Raw genomic sequence first — 5,763 nt, forward strand, 5'->3', positions numbered from 1 at the left:
CGTCCTATGCCCACACCCTATCTTGGTAACGTAGCTCTGTCTGAAGCTGTTCCACTTTAGCTTCCAAGTCACCGATTGGATCGTTGCTGCCACTGATGCTCCCTTCATGTCTAGAAGCCAACTGATGACGAGGCACGCCAATAGGTCCCATGGACTTGCGTGCGGTTTTCATCGTACGAGACATATCTCCATAAGAGGGTAAGATTTATTAGTATAATTTTTTTAAACATGATGCATGCATAATCCAATAATTACGGAATCAACCCCCGTTGATTCCCATCTTCCTACATATTGCACTCTATTACCTGGTTTAACAAGATGAGAACTTCCAGAAAGTGGCAAGATAAGAATGAAAGAATATTTCTAGATAAGTATTTGAAAATTCTTTTTGAAATGCTTCGTAATATCTGAAGAGATGGGCTTCGCTCCGATACCAGCTGTGACGAAACCTCCCAAGTTATTAGGCCCACCTACAGTTGTCCTTGTCCAACGGACCTTGGACAACCCTATAGATGCACATAATCACTCAACAAGATCGATATCTGATCCTTATTTCCTCGCCCAAGAGGGTTTCACCCGTCACGCAGATATTACAACACATCGGAGGAACGAATAAGCGGAAGCGAATTACAATAACTTAATTTACATTCATCAAAATATAGAGAGAGTGTTATTATTACATTACCAGGTTATAAGAGTGCACAGGGTAATAATATTATTACAAACTTGGGAGGCAAAAACCCCTCCCGCATAAAAGTATATTGTTTTTCAAGTGGGAGGCTAACATCCTCCCGCAACCACTTCACTGTTGAGGTTCGTCCTTGGGCACCACCTTAGAACAAAAACAGCAAAAGTATGCTGTTTCCTCACCTACAACAACATGGGTTTGAAAACCCTGAGTACGAAGTGTACTTTCGCAAGTCTTACCCGTCAAAAGAAAAGACTCTCAAGGATATGCTGGTTTGAGGAAGTCAAGGTAAGGCTGATCAAGTATCAAAGACTCTATTTTGCAGAAATGCTTACTAAAAGTGGATCCTTAAAAATCCAACTTTATTATCAAGTTAAGTCATTACCTGTCCCTAGAGTTCTTTCTACCCTAGTTCGAGCACTTGGCCTATACTAGCCATCTTTTATCATCCCCTTTCAGTTCACTGGAATGCTACATGTAGGGCAGTGACCAAGTCTTCATGTCCGAGAAGTAACGGCGATCCGAATCGATTAATACCTAGCTGGGGATCTCCAATCACACGACATATGTAGCACCTAACCCTTGCATATGTCAACTCGCCACCGGGTTTCTTAAGACCAGACCAGGTTCACGCCAACTGAGAGCACAGATACACCACCGTCCAGCCTCTTGCCACGGAGGGTACACACTACTCTCGCAATCTCTCCACTCCCATTGCGTGTTGGCCTTTCTGGTATTAGTCTGCCTGAGGCAAAGCTTACCCATGATTAGGCATGTGACCAGTTAAAAGGTCATCAATCAGCAAGCCTACATTGGCACGGTCCTTAAGCGACTCAGACGGAGACACTACACCGAGACTCTCTTCTCGTGTAAGTCACCCGTCCGGTCTCAGCTTTATCATTTAAAATACCAAAGTTTGGTACCCGGTAGAGGTACATCTTTTCCGATGTTGGACCCATCACGACCATGATGGATCCACCATCATGTTTTATTTTTGAAAACATCCAATCCATTGTGAAGCATCACCTTTTGTTTTAAAACAAAACATTTGTTTTTCTAAAGCAGGACTAAGCATTAGAAAACCCTTTACTAAAATAGGTAATCAAGGAATGGCAAACAGTTCCAAGGAAGGAAATGCAGCAATTGGTTTAACAGCCAACTCCTATCACCTATGCATCATTCCATTGATAAAGAGTTTAAAATAGCAAGGAGGTGGCAAATGCACCGGGGCTTGCCTTGTTTTGTAGGAGAGTCAGGCTCTGTTCCACAAATATCAAAATAAAAACAGTTCCCAGCAGGTGGATTTTCTATTGCTGGAGCAGTCTCCTCTTCTTCAACAGTCACTTCTTCCTCATTTTCTATACATAACCATATATAACCATGAATGTGTAACACCCCAGGTGTTACCCAAGGCTCTGGCTCAATACATGCATTCATGGCCTATTATCACATGTGTTTAAGTAGAGGAGAAGGAGCACCCAAAACTTTAGTAACCAAGGATTAATTAAGTAATGATTATGACAAAAGCAATACCCAAGATTTTCATACATCATCACCTTGGGAAAAAGTGGCTCAAACCCTAGACCCCCCCTCTTGGGCCATTAGACCCCCAAGCATGGGATTAGTGGGGAAAGCTATGCAAATGACCATATCATGACTTAAACCCTTTACCAAAGTTGAAGTACATTTACATATCTACAAAAACTAGTAAGGAAAGTATTCCAAAAAGGCCCCACAAAATTATCAAATTCATCCCCCAAGTGAAGAACACCCAAGAACAACAAATTTTTCTCCAAGTCAAAAATCAGCCTTCTTCCAAAGATCATAGATGTTCACATAGTTGCTGGCGCCAAATCCATGGGGTCCAATTGACAAAAGGGAGCCAAATTACCTAAGGAACACACTGGAAAAGTTTGAACCGAAGCCAAGACCGTTTGACACGAGTTAACACTTGTTTTGTCTCGGGATGAATAGTGCCGACATACCCATCTTGGCGCCCGCATATCTCCCAAACTAGGGCATATCTTCCCTTGGAACTAACATGAACTAGGTAGCCCTAGGTGCAGGGAGGAGATCTCACAAAAGTCTTATGGTGAGATTCACACGTTTGGCTGCTCAGTAGGAGCTAGAACACGGGCAGAAGGAAATGGCCACGTGTTCGACGCGCCCTGGCAACGCCAGAGCACGCCCCGGCGCTCGACCCTACGCGCACCGCGCCGCGCTAAGCAAGACCCCGCGCCCACGCCCACGCCCGTGCCTATAAAGTCGACCGAGACCCTTACCGTACACCCCCGTGGGAGCGCAAGTTCACCGGCGATCGCTCTGCGCACGGCGTGCCAGCGGCCGCCCGAGACCCGACCACCGTAGACCGGCCACCCTAGCCATTCCTCGCCCCGTCCGACCCTCGAGATAGCCTCTCCGTGACCCGGTGAAGCTTCTAGAGCCAGGAATCAAAGTCTACCTCGTCGGAGACACCGGATTGACGTCGCCGGGTTTCACCTGACCGCCGGCGTGCGTAGACTGAGCTCCACGGTGAGTTATTCTTCGATTCCTTGCACGGGTAGCATCCTTAACACCCCGTGAAGCTCCCTGTGCTTTTGGATTGAGCGATGCCGCTGTGAGCAGGCCGGAGCACTCATCGCCGACCAGCCTGCCCACCTGCGCACGTGGCACGATCGATTCCGGCCATCACCGTCGACGAGCCGCACCTCGACGTGACCGCTAGGACCTCCCGAAGGTAACCCCGCCGTTCGCCGGACCTCCCTCGCCGTCGGTAAGCCGCGCCACCCTATTTATTCCCGCGGTTATTGTTTCAAAGGGGAGAGGGAGCTCGGGGAAAAAGAAATAGAAGCCGGGGGGTTTTTGAATAGTCAGTGACTCATGTGAACAGTCCCACAGGGGTATAAGTTAAAGACTTGGTTTAGGAAAAGCCCAGGGGTCTCGGTGTAAACTGGTTTTTCATAAAACCTTTAAACATTATTCATTTAAATGAAAACAGATCTTGTAAAATTCATAACTTCAGTTTTATCCAACCAAATCTGGTCAAACTAATTTTGCTAGGTTCTAAATAATATGGACTACTTAGGAAAAATACCAAACACCCTAAGTATGGCAAAAAATTTTGAAGTTTAGATTTAAATAGTAAACTGGCCAAAAGCTAAATAAAGAAGGGAAAAATAGCTACACTTTTAGACTGGGGTTAAGAAAAATCAGAGAGGTACCAAACCACTACCTAGCCTGTTTAAAAATAATAAACCCTTCAGTACACTAGATTAAGGAAGGGTTACCATTTAAACTCACATTGACTCAAAGTTAAAGAAAAATAGAAAAAGGAGTTTAAAATAAGAACCAGGGGCAACCACATTTTTGCTAGCTCAGTTATTTAACATAGTTCACTAGAAAATTTTGTTAGACCCTCTGTTAAAACAAAAGAAATGCACTACCTTTTATTTCATGAAAACAATGAGAACTTAGAAAAAAATCCTAGAAAAATAATCCTAAGAAGAACCCACCCCAACCCTTGGGATAAATAATAATATGATAATATGAATCTAAGAAAAATGTAAGTTCTGTTGTTTGATATTTTTCAAACAACAAGTTAGTTGTAAGTGCCTTTTTGGCATTAAACTTTAGTAAATCACAACTAAATATCCAGTAGGTCTTTTTCTGTGATTTTTAACACAAAGACCTATTATCCCCTAGGAATCTTGGCAAAAATAAATGTTGACTCAGAAACCCCACAAAAATTAGAGCTATAGTGTAAAGTGCCCTTTTACCCTTACTTTTGTCATTTTTGCCCAAGGAATATATGAATTATTTTTCAACCTCAAACTTGTAGAATGAAGCCCAGAGGTCAATGTTTACCCACTGTAATTTTTTTGACATTTTTGGAAAATTCTAACTTGCCATGGTAGTTCAAAAATATTGTAAGTTCATTCAAAACCCCAAAAATGAAGGTATAAAACCCTTAAGGATAACCAAAGAAAACCCTAGTATACCACTATTTTAATATTGTTTCACTATGCTCAGTATTTCCAAAATACCATATCATTAATATGCATACATCTTATTCATTGTATTCGACAGACGGTAATCTCGCTGACGGGGAGTACCTTCTCGTTCCGGAGCAATGAGTTGCTCAGGAGATAGCCCAGGAGCCAGCACTAGAGCCTGCCATCGAGGATCTGTCTGCCCCAGCTTTCGAAGGCAAGCCCCGATCTTATGCATAACCTATTCTATATGCTATTTTTTACTGCACTTAATGTTTGTAGGTTTGTACTGTGCACTTAAGTGTAGGAGTTGATTGAAACTTTAGTTGCATGAACTCAGGGTTTCCTTTGTGATGGATACTAGTATGCTAGGTCGAGTAGCTGCTTTGCTAATTAGGGATCTCGGTAGAAGTCGAGTGATTTTTCTAGCAGTCGCGCGAGGTCAGGAATTGGTTGTATCCACTTTGACAACAGAATGATGATGATCTGTGGACATGGATCCATGGAGATGCGTTGTTTACGAGATGGAAATTGGAATAAGTATTAACGTGCGGATACTGTGTCAAGCATTTGAACGTACTAAGCACATGCCGAGAAATATGGTAAATCGGTAAGTCTAGTACCTAAGTGAACCTGGCAGCAGACTTTGCCCCTCACGCGACCTGAGATGTGGTCTCCCATTCCGGTTATGGTGGGTATAAGTGCGAACACTGCACTACGACAGTCGGAGTCAGTGAGGCATTGTACGCCAAGGCGGTGAGCCCTGTTTGGTTGACGGGGAATCGATGGGGACGGTTGATGTGTGTGGGGACGGAGTGCCTCGCCACGTCGTGTGTTTAGGTTTACCTTGCAAGGTTTAAAAACTCGATTCGAATCGTCTGCTTCTCGTAGCTAATGAGACTGCTTGATTCATTGTACTGCATTAAGTAACAAATGGAAATGTGTTGTTATGGCAAAAGACATTGATTGCTAAACGCTTCATACCATGTATGATTATATAGGTACACATTTAGTCTTAAGAGAGTCACACTAAAACTTAAAAAGCTAAACTTGATTTTAGACTCAGCTAGTGCTTTTGGCAAACCA

This window comes from Zea mays, chromosome 3 (genome assembly GCF_902167145.1).
Source record: "Zea mays cultivar B73 chromosome 3, Zm-B73-REFERENCE-NAM-5.0, whole genome shotgun sequence".
In the NCBI taxonomy this organism is placed as follows: Eukaryota; Viridiplantae; Streptophyta; class Magnoliopsida; order Poales; family Poaceae; genus Zea; species Zea mays.